The sequence below is a fragment of the Eumetopias jubatus genome, unplaced genomic scaffold (assembly GCF_037043125.1).
Source record: "Eumetopias jubatus isolate StellerSeaLion01/CBP00866 unplaced genomic scaffold, mEumJub1_p1.0 scaffold_9, whole genome shotgun sequence".
In the NCBI taxonomy this organism is placed as follows: Eukaryota; Metazoa; Chordata; class Mammalia; order Carnivora; family Otariidae; genus Eumetopias; species Eumetopias jubatus.
The window spans coordinates 58,234,409-58,248,529 of NW_028274815.1; the positions used below are offsets into that span (position 1 = coordinate 58,234,409).

Consider the following 14,121-nt stretch of genomic DNA (forward strand, 5'->3'; position numbering starts at 1 on the left):
CAAGAGAAATCAAAATTTTAAAATATTGTCACACTATAAGCCAATGCTAAAGATGATTTTAAATCAGCAAATTATTTTGATTCTATGTAATAGTGTTTTATCTAACAGTGAACACTATAATTGCTTGCATTTCTATGGTGGCTTTCAATTTTCCTGTTTGCCCTTAAAGCAAATATGAGACCAATTTTGAGTATCTGCTTACTTAGACCCTCCCTTTTCTAAAAGCTTCTATTCCACTTGGATAAGATCTCTGTTGTCTTGTGTACCTTGTGACATGCCACCTAGCTGTATATACCTAATTGGACCAAAGAAAGACTACTGACCCAACCTGTACCAGTGAGATTTTCTCTTCTAGGAATTTGGAGTTGGAACTCAGAAATACTGATCATTTTGTGTTGGTCACTTGGGGAGTAAGAGTATCATTCTGGGGCAGCAATATTTGGCCCATCTGCCTAGATACACAGAAAAGAATTCATCTCCCTAAAAAGGAAAGAATAAAGCATGGAGGAGAGGCCACTAGTTTGTCAAATAAAAAAATACTTAAGTACCTACTGTTCCAGGTACTGTTCTAGATACTAGGGACACAGCAGTGAATAAAACTGAGTCTCTGCTCTTGCTAGTATATATTCTTGGGGAAAGGAGGAAGATGATGAATACATATTTAATAAAATGTGAAGCAGTAATAAAATCTATGAAGAAAAATGAAGGAGGGCAGGAGATAGAAAGTTTGAAGCTGGGATCAGGAAATAATTTGAGCAGAGATTTGGACCAATTGGGGAAGGTAGCCAAAAAAATATCTGAAAGAATTGCTTTCCAAGCTGCAGTTCTAGGACATGCAAAAACTTTGAGTTGGGAACATTCTTGGGAAGTTCAGGAGACACAGTGGTAAGAAAAAAGAAAAAAGAAATCTACACCTTGATAAAGATAAAGAGGAGATCTTAAAAACATCCAGAGAGAAAAGATAGATTACCCAGTTGTTATATAAATGGGTTCAAGATGGCATCTCTATATTGGCCCCTATATATTGTTTACTTATTCCCAGCAGGCTAGGACCTGAGAGCAAAGCCTACTAGTGCCAACCCAAGTTTTTACACATCCAGTTGCTTTAAGTGTAGCCTAAATAAGCAGATTTCTAATATTTAGATCCTGCCTTCTAGGTGTACCCCATGAAACTGCACCCAACATCTTCTAGCCATAGATAAGACAAACTCTGTAGCTGTAAAAGAACCCAAACTGCTGTTGCCCTTCAGAGCTCTCTGACCCAGAGATTCCCACCGTGCTACTGAGTGGTATATCCTAGACACACGAGCCCCCTCTCCAATTCCTCTCTCCTTGGAAGTTCCATTGTCCTTTTACCCTTCTGAATGGTAGCCCCATGTGGCTATCTCTGGATAGTGTCTTGCCGTGAGTGACTTCCTCTTTCCTGTGGTCCTGCCCAGCTGCCACCTAGTAAACCTTATTTGCACTATTGTCATCTCATGGTCTTGTCTCTTCCTTGATCTGTCCTGAAATTCTTGAACTTACCACAAAAATAGAACAAAATTAGACTGAAACTGACTTCTCAATTGCAACAATATAAATCAAAAGACAATGGAATAATATAATCCAAGTAGTAAGGGCAAATAACTGGCAGCCTATAATTTTATACCTAGCTAAACTATAACTTAGACAAAAGTTGAGAATCCCTACTAAAGGATATACTTCATTATTAAATAAATTATGCCAAAAGGAAGAAATGAGATACAAAAAAAAATAGTGATGGGGCAGGTAAATACATGGGAAAATATGAACAAGTATTAATTGTATAAAACAGTGATAATAATAATGACTCATGAGGGAGTACAAAAACAAGATACAGCTAAAATACTAATGATAATAACATGTACAATGGAATAAGGTAATCATAGAAAAACTATGCTAGGTCTTTGTTCTATTCAAGATCAAGGTAGGTATATTTATCAACTTTAGACTTTAAGTGTTCATATTAAAGCTATCACTAAGAATATATATAGGATTGGGACACCTGGCTGTCTCAATTAGTAGAGCATGCAACTCCTGATCTCGAGGTTGTGAGTTCGAACCCCACTTTGGGTGTAGAGATTACTTAAAAATAAAATCTTAAGAAAAAAGGAATATATGTAGGATGTATTACTCCAAGATGCAGTAGACAGAGGGAAAGACAAATAAAATTTATTTAATACAATAGACATAAGCAAAAAGAATAGATTTTAAAATGTAAAACCTAAAGATATTTTTTTTTTAAGATTTTATTTATTTGAGAGAGAGAATGAGAGAGAGCACGAGATGGAAGAGGGTCAGAGGGAGAAACAGACTCCCCGCTGAGCAGGGAGCCCGATGTGGGACTCGATCCCAGGACTCCAGGATCATGACCTGAGCCGAAGGCAGTCGCTTAACCAACTGAGCCACCCAGGCGCCCCAAAGATAATTTTTTTTAATTTAAAAGAGAAAATAAGCATGAAAAAGATGGTAGAAATAAATCCAAATGTATTAGTAAACATTTAATAAATACCACTTGGACTAACTCACAAATTAAAAAAGAGAGACTATTAGTTTAGATTATTAGATTAAGAAAAACATATAAAATGCCCCTGAATGGAATTTACAGGAAACACATCTAATGTGAGGACACAGAAATAGTTAGGTAGGTAAAGGAAGAATTTCTACAGTAAGTCAACAGAAAAAAAGTTGAAGGATTGGAAGAGAATAAATAAAACTGTCATTATTTGCAGGTAAGATGATTGTCTACATAGAAAAATCCAAGAAATTCTACAAACAAATCATTAGACTTAATCAGATAATTTGCCAAAGTGTCTGATATAAGATTAATATACAAAATTTAAATACATTTTATATACAACTAGAGAAATAACATTTTAAGAGATTTTTTTTGTGATAGCAAGAAAAAAATTAGAACATCCTTTGGATATTAGGCAAGACCTTATAGAGAAAATTGTAAAACTTTAATGAAAAATATATTGAGAAATATAAGCTGGTAGAAAGGCTCAATATTATAAAGAAGACAAGTCTCCCAAGATTGATCCATCTATTCAAATTAATTTCAATTGAAACCTTAGGTGGATTTTTATTTTTATTTTTTTATTTTAGAGAGAGAGAGGGAGTTAGTATGAGTGGGGGGAAGGGCAAAAGGAGAGGGGGAGGGAGAGAATCTCAAGCAGACTACCTGCTGAGTGGGGAGCTCCATGTGGGGCTAGATCCCAGGACCCTGAGATTATGACCTGAGCCAAAACCAAGAACTGGACACTTAACTGACTGAGCCACAAAGGTGCCCCTTAGGTGGATTTTTTTAACTTCACAAGTTTGATAGAATTTTATGTAGAAATCAAAAGCTCAAGATAGACAAGATATTCCTCAAGAAGAAGGGGGAATATTTGCTCTATTACATATAAGACTTCTTAAAAATTTATATTAAGTAAAGCATATTGACAGTGGCCCAGCAACAAAAACTTGACTAGTGGAACTAGAGTTTAGAAATTGATCTCTCTCTCTCTCTCTCTCTCTCTATATATATATATATATATGGTAACTTGATTTATGAGAGATGAGTATTATAGATTACTGGAAAAGGATGAACTTCAAGAAATGACACTAGCCTTTGAACTGCCCATCTTCAATTTTCTTGTTAAATGAGATCACAAATGTCTACATTGCTTACTGTTAGTTAGATTTTTCTGTTAGTTGCAGCTCAAAGAATTCATAACTGATATAGGTCCTAGGATCTCTTTGCCAAAGACATGTGACTAAAATGGTCCAATCAGAGTGGATCCTGCAACTTGTGGAGAAACGACAGGGAAGAAACTATGACTCTTCTACTAAACTTGAATCTGAATGAATGTGTGCCTCGGGTTTCTGGGGAGTACCACATGGCACCTGAGAGTGAAACCAACACAGTAGAAGGCAGAGTAAAGGATGAAGAGAAACTGAATCTGGATGATAGTTTGAACCCTTTAACTGTGATCCAGCTTCTGCTATCTACCCATGGACTTTTCAATTATATAAGCCAATAAATCATTTTTTTAATTTGTTTTAGCTATTTAAAGTAGAATTTTCTGTCTTATGGAACCAAAATGATCTCACTAAAAATGGTAAACTCACTTTCTCCAAGAGTTTATGATAGAAACCATGATCATTGAATTTTTTTAAATGATGCTGGCTATAAAGATGGATATAACTAATAAAGCCAGTGTGCACCCAACATATAGATGAGACAACAAAAGCAGTACACTGGGGGTGTCTGAGTGGCTCAGTTGTTAAGCGTCTACCTTCGGCTCAGGGCATGGGGATCTAGCCCTGCATTGAGCTCTCTGTTCAGCAGGAGGCCTGCTTCTCCCTCTCCCACTCCCCCTGCTTGTGTTCTCTCTCTCGCTGTGTCTCTCTCTGTCAAATAAATAAATAAAATCTTAAAAAAAAAACAGTACACTGGTTTGATTGAAACATCTGGGTCGTAGTAATTACATCTTTTGAAAATCCTACAAAAACCAAAGTGTCACCGTGTTTTGTTCAATAAAACCAAAGCTGAGGGGTTGAGAAGGAGACCATGATATAAAGTCAGAAAGAAAGCTGATTTTGTTAGCCAAGTAATAAAGATGAAAGAAATTGTAGAAAATAAACTCTTGCCTCATCCTCTAGGTTTAGGGAAGCAATTTTTACAAATATGCTGTATAAACTGCTTTTAAAATTCTGGTATTTTGCTCACTAGGGAGTCTTGCTAGGATGGCTTACAAAGAAGAGAAATTTAAGAAAGTCTGAAAAAGTTATGAGATTAAATTTGTGTTTTAGAAGATCTTTCAAAATGAGAGATCTAAAACTCAAATACCAATTGGATTTGTGACAAAGAAAATGGTCTACAGACGTAGTTATCAAAATTAATTTTAGCCTTGGAGACTTTCTACATGAAATCTTACAGAAAATTTCAATATGTAAATTAGACAAATGTATTTGTTAGTATAGATTTTTTTAAGTTGAACTGTATAGCATTTACTTATTAAAGGGGCGAGGAAGGATGCTAGTCTGAAGAATACACTAAAATTTTAAAATCAAGAGTGATGGATAACTGTTCCACTCTTATCATCATTAGCATTTGATTTATCTCTCTAATAGTTTTAGTTATGCAGGAGTAAGATAAAATATTTGCAAATGGTAATTTCAGGATACTTTTCAATTAAACTCAGAAGGCTGAAAAAGAAATAATAGACTTAAAATTTTTTTATTTCAAGGTTAAGCCACTAAGCATGTCTATTAGTAGAATTATTTATCATAAATATGAAGGTTTAGAGAAGGAACTAAAAGTTACAAGCATTGCTTAAAATACTTATAATAAGATACAGTATTATGACACCATGTTTACTTGTTAGTGTGTTGTTTTTGTTGCATAATTGGCTATTTTGCCTCAACAGAGAATTTGCCAAACTCATGCATTTGAACTTTCAACTGGTTTTTAGTTGAGCATGATGCATGTGTGTTGTGGATTTCTATTCATTTGTACAATTTTATGTCAGTAAATGTGACATAAAATATAAAAATAAATGTTTAAAAAGAAAAAGAATGAAGGACCATAACTTTAAATTTAATCCACATTTATAGGAAGCTTAAGTGAGCCCACAAACATATTGATGAGGAAATCACAAGGACTGTTCACAAAAATTCCAGTTCTCTTCCTGGATATTGATTGCTCTTCCCTGATGACCTTGGAGTTAGTTGTGGCCTGGTGCCTTGCTTTGGCCAGTGAAATGTGAGCAGACTTGGCATGTATCATTTCTGGGCAGATGTATTAAGAGCAAGTGCCATTGCACAATCCTTCATGTTTCTTCTCCCTGCCACAGTGATCAAAGAAGCACACTACTGAGAGGGAGTCTCCATCAACCTGGATTCCTGAGCGATGATGAATAGAATCCCTTGCTAACCTTCAGAAGACATGTGTAAAATCAGACACTATGGATAAGCCAAAGAAGCCAGTTAACAGAAAGAGGAGAATGGGACAGAGCTGCTAAGAGAATGTAAGATGCCATGAGGGAAAAATAAGAGGGAGCAGCTGATCCCTAGAATTTCTTTGGTTCCAGGTGCTTTCCAGGTCCTGTGGGTTCTAGTACTAAACTCCACATTATCCTCTGGAGCTTGATAGGACTACTGATACTTGAAAAACAATAACAAAAAGTCTAAATACAAAGTGTATTTCAACCTAGTAAGGTGTTCCCCAAATGCATATGCTGAATCAAAGATATGTGCATTTTAATATAAATTGCCAAATGTCACCCACTAGCAAGGTAGAGAGTGCTCCTTTCAGAGGACAGTGCTTTTGGTGACACTGGCTATGCACATTAAAAAACAAAACAAAGTAGGGATAAAAACTTTGCTAATGGGAAAAAATGTTAAATATATTAATCAGAATTTATTAGTAAGGCTTTTTACCAAATTTTTCTAAATTTACTCCTTTTTTTGTAATTAAAAAATGTATTTCTCTTGCCAATTCATGTTTTAGGACCTTAAAAGTTTTTTATCGGTGTATATGAGTTTTCTGTATTGTAATACGTATCAAATATTTATCCAATTTGGTTTCAGCTTTCAGATTTTTATTATGTTGGTAGTTTATGCCAACTTTTAACTGTTATGTAGTAACACATATTTTTCTTTACTAAGCCCATCATTGTATCTAAGATTATAAGTTTTTACCCAGCCAGAGATTGTTAAATATTCATTCTTTATTTTTCCCTTTACTCTCTTTTTCTCACCTATATGATTCTCATTCATATTGTACAAAATCGCACCTGGGTGGTTTAGCCAGTTAAGTGTCTGCCTTCATCTCAGGACTACATCAAGAGTATCTACACAGTAAAGGAAATGATCAACAAAACAAAAAGGCGAGCTACTGAATGGGAGAAAATATTTGCAAATCATATATCCAATAAGGTGTTAATATCCAAAATATATAAAGAACTCATAACACAATAACGAAACACACAACCTGACTAACAAATGGGCAGAGGATCTGAATAGACATTTTTCCAAAGAATGTACCTATGGCCAACAGGCACATGAAAAGATGTTTAACATTACTAATCATCAGAGAAATGCAAATCAAAACAGAATGAGTTATCAACTTCATACATGTCAGAATGGCTATTATCAAAAAGACAAGAAGTAAGTGTTGGAAAGGATGTGAAGAAAAGAGAATCTTTGTACACTGTTGGTGGGATTTTAAATTGGTTTAGCTACTACAGAAAAATAGTATGGAGATTCGTCAAAAAATTAAAAATAGAACTAACATATAGTTCAGCTACTCCACTCCTGGGTATTTATCTAAAAAATACAAAAACACTAATTCAAAAAGATACATACACCCCATGTTCATTGCAGCATTATTAAAATAGCCAAGATATGGAAACAACTTAAGTGTCCATTGACAGATGAATGAATAAAGAAGATGGCAATATACATATATAGATATAGATATATACATGTAGATGTGTACATATATATATGTATACACATACACACACACAACAGAATACTATTCAGCCATAAGAAAGAAGGAAAGCTTGTCATTTGCAACAAATGGATGGACCTTGATGGTATTATGCTAAGTGAAATAAGTCAGACAGAGAAAGATAAATACTGTATCATTTTACTTATATACAGCATCTGAAAAACAAAGCAGGTACCTGGCTGGGTCAGCTGGTAGAGCATGTGACTCTTGATCTTGAAGTTATGAGTTCAAGCCCCACTTTGGGCATAGAGTTTACTTAAAAAAAAAAAACAAAAATTCATAGATACAGATTGGTAGTTTTAAGAGGGAAAGGAGGTTTGGGGGGTAGGCGAAATGGGTGAAGGAGGTCTATTGTATAGTGATGCCTGGTAACTGCACTTACAGTGGTGATCACTTAGTAGTGTATACAAATATCAAACTATAATGTCTTATACCTGAAACAAATACGAATTTTACCTCAAAAAAAAAAAAAGATAAAAGAAGGGAAGATAAAAGCAATACCTTTTAAGTGAGGTTTGTTTGTAATTTGGTTCCATGTTTAAGACAAAAAAATTGGTATCAGAATTTCTAATGAATATATTTTATGCTATCTTTAAAAAGATTTAATTAAATTTAGTAGGGTTTTTTGGTTTGTTTTTCTTTATACACTCTGTGAAGTAAGTTAATGATAACAAAATCTGATCTGGTTGGATACTTTCCTCTATGACTCATTTTGAGAATCTGTGTGAAAGAAGAGCTTTTTTAAATTAATATTTGATTTCAGGGCACCTGGGTGGCTCAGATCGTTAAGTGTCTGCCTTCAGCTCAGGTCATGATCCCGGAGTCCCGGGATCAAGCCCCGTATCAGGCTCCTTGCTCAGCGGGGAGCCTGCCTCTCCTTCTCCCACTCCCCATGCCTGTGCGCACGCGCTCTCTCTCTCTATCTGTCAAATACATAAATAAAATCTTTAAAAAAATTGGTATTTTGATTTCTTCAAGGAATTGATCCCATGTACAATTGGAAAACTATAAGGTACCTAGGGATAAATCTAACCAGAGGTAAAAGACTAGTACTCTGAAAGCTATAAAACACTGATGAAAGAAATCAAAGATGACCCAAAGAAATTGAAAAACATTACATGCTCATGGATTAGGAGAACAAACATTGTTATAATGTCCATACTACCCAAAGCAGTCTACACATTTAATGCAATCCCTATCAAAATACTAATAGCATTTTTCATAGAGCTAGAACAAACAATCCTAAAATTTGTATGGAACCACAAAAGATCCCAAATAGCCAAAGCAATCTTGAAAAAGAAAGGCAAAGCTGGAGACATCACAATTTCAGACTTTAAATTATATTACAAAACTCTAGTGATCAAGACAGTATGGTATTGGCAGAAAAACACACTTAGATGAATGGAACAGAATAGAAAACCCAGAAATAAACCCAAGACTATATGGTCAACTAAACTTAAAGCAGGAAAGAACATCCATTGGAAAAAAGACAGTCTCTTCAACAAATGGTGTTGGGGAAAATTGGACAACAACATGCAAAAGAATGAAATTGGACTACTTTTTTTAAAAAAGATTTATTTCTTTATCTCTATTATTAGAGAGAGAGTGCAAGCATGGGGAGGGGCAAAGGGAGAGAGGGAGGGAGAGAACTCAAGAAGACTCCCTGCTGAGCACAGAGCCTGATGTGGGGCTTGATCATGACCCTGAGATCGTGACCTCAGCCGAAATCAAGAGTTGGATGCTTAATCAACTGACCCACCAGGCACCCCTGGACTACTTTCTTACACATTCAAAATGAATGACAGACCTAAACGTGAGACAGGAAACCATCAAAATCCTAGAGGAGAACACAGGCAGTAACCTCTTTGACATCAGCCTAGCAACTTCTTGCCGAGGCAAGAAGAAACAAAAGCAAAAATAAACTACTGGGACTTCATCAAGATATAAAGCTCTGCACAGTGAAGGAAACAATCAACAAAACTAAAAGGCAACCTTCAGAATGGGAGCAGATATTTGCAAATGACATCTGATAAAGGGTTAGTATCCAAAATATAGAAAGAACTTATAAAACTCAACACCCCCAAAAAACAAATAACCCAGTTAGAAAATGGGCAGAAGATATGAATAGACATTTTCCCAAAGAAGACATACAAATGGCTAACATACATATGGAAAGATGGTCAACATCACTCACCATCAGGGAAATACAAATCAAAGCTACAATGAGATATCACCTCACACCAGTCAGAATGGCTAAAATTAACAACACAGGAAACAACAGATGTTGGTGAAGATGCAGCAGTCAGAATGGCTAAAATTAACAACACAGGAAACAACAGATGTTGGTGAAGATGCAGAGAAAGGGGAACACTCTTGCACTGTTGGTGGGAATGCAAACTGGTGCAGCCACTCTGGAAAACAGTATGGAGGTTCCTCAGAAAGTTAAAAATAGAACTACCCTACCACCCAGCAAATGCACTGCTAGGTATTTACATAAAGGACACAAAAATACTGATTTGAAAGGATACATGCACCCTGATGTTTATAGCAGCATTATCAACAATAGCCAAGTTATGGAAAGAGCCAAAATGCCCATTGACTGATGAATGGATAAAGAAGTCATGGTATATAATAGAATATTACTCAGCCATAAAAAAGAATGAAATCTTGCCATTTGCCATGATGTGGAGCTAGAGAGTATTACGGTAAGTGAAATAAGTCAAAGGCAAGTACTGTATGATTTCACTCATGTGGAATTTAAGAAATGAAACAGATGAACATAGGGGGGAAAAAAGAGGTGCAAACCAGAAAACAGACTCTTAACTATAAAGAACAAACTGAGGGTTGCTGGAGGGGAGGTGGGCAGAGGGATGGGTTAAATAGGTGATGGGTATTTAAGGAGGGCACTTGTGATGAGCACTGAGTGTTATATGTAAGTGATGAATCACCAAATTCTACACCTGAAACTAATATTACACTGTATATTAACTGGAATTTAAAGATTTATTTATTTATTTGAGAGAGAGAGAAAGAGAGAGGGCATGAGAGAGCACAGAGGTGGGGGGGAGCAGAGGAAGAGGGAGAGACAGTCCAAAGCAGACTCTGTGCTGGGCATGGAGCCAGATGCAGGCTGGATCTCACAACCCTGAGATCACGACCTGAACCGAAACCGAGAGTTGGACACTTAACCGACTGTGCCACCCAGGTGCCCCTACTAACTAGAATTTAAACAAAAACTTGAAAAAAAATAATATTTGATTTTTTCAATGTTTTATGTTTTCAGTAGTAAAGTGAAATCAAATTTAGTGTATGCACCTGAAACTCTATATAAGTTTTAAAATAAATTTCTGAAGTTGAATTTTATTATGAAGACTTTACAAACTCAGATTTCTTTGTTATGTAATAATACATAAGTAGCATATAGCCCAGTGCTTTGTTAGCATTTTTTATGACTATTTATAGTCTAAAATTATTATCCTAGCCACTCTTGTATACTATGTTGATTGACATCTTTTATATATAACTATTAATATTATTCCCCATAGTTTTCCTTTTAAATATCAAATTGATTGACTCATAAACCCAAACTTTCTTTTCTACTTCCTTTAATAAAATATTAGTTGTTCCACAGTATATCCCAGGAATCACACTCCCTCTGCCCTCATACAAAGATGTCTTAGATTTTTATCTTATGTTAATTAGTTAAGCTGCTGGGAAAGAATTTTACCAACAACCAAGGAAATATCTTTACTCCTTAACGTCATACCTAATATGTGTGTGTGTTGGGGGGGAGGGGAGATGTGTGTTTTTTCCTGAAATCCTTATATTTTCAATTTTTCACTCTTTTTTCATACTGTAGGCCTTTGGATAGGGCCTTAGTTTTAGCTCATTTTCAGCAATTGTTGCATTTTGTATAATACAACAATTTAAAAACAATTTAAGGTTGAGGTACCTGGGTGGCTTAGTCAGTTGAGTGTCCAACTCTTGATTTTGGCTCAGGTCATGAACTCAGGGTGGTGAGATCGAGCCCTGCCTCGGGCTTCCGGCTCAGTGGGGTGTCTGCTTGAGATTCTCTCTCTCCATCTGCCCCCACCCCCAGCTTGTGTGCTCCCCCCACACTCTCTCTAAAAATAAATAAATCTTTTAAAAAATAATAAAAATAAAAACAATTTAAGACTACTGTCAAATCAAACACTTAAAAATACAATAAACAGAGTTCTGGCTCCTGAGGGCTGTTGTGACCAAATCCTAACATGACTTTTTGTTGAGGTACTTCACTTTGGTCCACTCTCTATACTGTTGCCCCTAAACTTGTTGCCAAAAGACAGATCAAATCTTGTACCTTTCTTCCATGGCTTCCAGCCTCCTACAGGTAAAATCGAAATCCCTTGGAACACAAAAAGAACCTTCCACCATCTGGCCCCATCTAACTTTTTTACCCTCATTTGCACCCTTAATATGAACACAGGAGCTATAGCCCTGTAGAGCTGCTCATCAAATCTCAACAAATTCTTTTTTTATGTCAGTGTTTGCACTTATTTTGTTACTTCTGTTTAGAATGTCCTGCCCTTCTCTTCCCACTTCCCCACCACAATCCTTAGTATCTTTCAAAAGCCAACCAAAGTTCCCTTCCTCAGTGACAACACGTTCAGACTGCATGGCAGTCACTTCTTCCTCTAGGAACTAGACAATCATAATCTAGTGCTGGAGGGACAAAGAAACACATGGTCAAAAGACCATATGAACTCCTTAAGGACAAGGACTTCATCATTTAATCACCTATGTGTCCCCTAAACCTACCAGTCACACAGTAAATGAATGTTGAACTGCATTTAACTGAATCATATGGAATGAGTCTAATAATTGCATTTTCACTTTTAAGAATATTAACTATGTGGGTTTTCTAAAGTTGTAGGTTCATAATTTGACCTTAAAAAACAAACCACAAAATAGTTGCTAAAAGTTTACAAATAAATATATTCTTATAATTTTTAATAAATTTTAGTTAAATTTATATGGTTTTTCTGGTTTGTTGTTGTTTTTTTATTTTTTTGTTTTTTTTTTTTTTACTATCACAATCAATAGATTTATCAACCTGCACTGAGACCGGCGCTGAGTGGGGGTGGGTTGGGGAAGAGGCTGGGAATGACCACAGGGCCAAAGAGAAACAGGAGGAGAAGAGAACAACAGAGGGGGAAGGAGACAACTACATTGTCTTCCCAAGATCAATTTTCTTCTGGATGGCTCGAGCCGAGTGGTAGATGAGTGAATCGAGTCCAGCCACCGTGAACATGCCCCCGATGATGGCGCACACACCCGTCAGGAAGTGTGTGAAGGACCTGTGCTTCTCTGTCAGCTTCACCATCATGGGCGACAGCTCATACAGCACGAAGACTCCGGGAAGCCCCTGGTCGCCCATCAGCCCATTTGCAACCTTCTCGTGTCTGGTCACAGAGAACTGATTTGTCCCCAGCACCTCCCCGTCTACCTTCATGTACACTGTGGGTACCACCTTCACAAAGTACTGGAACATCATGGAGGCTTGGGGTGTGGTGACGTTGGTGCGGTCCAGGGGGTTCACAATGCCAGGGTAGTCCTCCCCGAATGACAGGTGCCGGAAGTAGTGGGTCATGTTGATATTGTCGAGGCCGAAGCTCTGCAAGTGATGGACATGCACGTGGGACTGCTGGAAGCTCTTCCCGGGAGCAAAGTGGAAGTTTCCGGCCACCTTGTTGACTTCTAAGAAGCCATATACTTGGCAGCCTTCATTCTTCTGCTCCTGCATCTTCTGGCTGAAGCCTTCTCGCCGGCACTGCTCAATAGTGTCTGGGTTCTTGAAGGTCCAGCCCCGACGGCGATAGGCCTCCCGCACATCTTCACAGGTGTTACAGCACCTGATGTCTTCCGTCTCGGCACCGTAGCAACTCTTACAGGGATCAGGTTCAGGGAGTCAGGGTCAAACACTTTTACCTCGACCTTCCCAAGCTCATGACGCTCGGCCTCTGAGCTCATGGGGATGCCATCCTTATCTAGCCGTTGCTTAAAAAGGTTGTGCTCCACATCCAGCTGCTGCTCCCCAGCCACATCCATGGCATCGATGCTCAGATAGGCACAAGGCATGTGTGGAAAAAATACATCGATGTTGATCTTCAGTTTATCTCCCCGTGACTTGTCCACGTAGAGTTCAGGATGCACCTCAGTGGTGAGGTAATACTGCAGCTCGGACAGAAACAGTAGCAGCATGAGAAGGCCACTGACAATAGTCACCGTGGCGCCCCCGCAGGTTTTGACCCGGAAGTCCTCCAGAATCTTGGGGTAGGCATCGAACTGCTTGAGCTTCCCCAGCGCCTCCATGGGGACCAGCCGGAAAGGGGACGCCAGCCGGCCCGCCCCTGCAGCCTCCTCTGGTTTGTTGTTTTTTACTTTAAGTAAGGTGTGTATAATTTATAGAACTCACGTAAATGTCTCAGGGTAATTTGAAAGTATATAAAGCATAGAAATACTATTGGAATGGATAGCTGAGATACAAATATTAAAGTATAGGAATGTGCCAAAAAGAAACTCTTGCCTGAAGAGAACACATGTTTTTTTTTTGCAAC

General features: G+C 37.4%; 1 long non-coding RNA gene and 1 pseudogene across 1 annotated transcript in view; one reads left to right on the forward strand and one right to left on the reverse strand.

Annotated features, from left to right (window-relative positions):
• LOC148163542 (uncharacterized) overlaps positions 1-14,121 on the forward strand; it is a 243,962-nt gene that overhangs the window by 13,597 nt on the left and 216,244 nt on the right. The window lies entirely within an intron of this gene.
• Positions 12,607-13,919, reverse strand: LOC114202629 (endoplasmic reticulum-Golgi intermediate compartment protein 3 pseudogene; annotated as a pseudogene).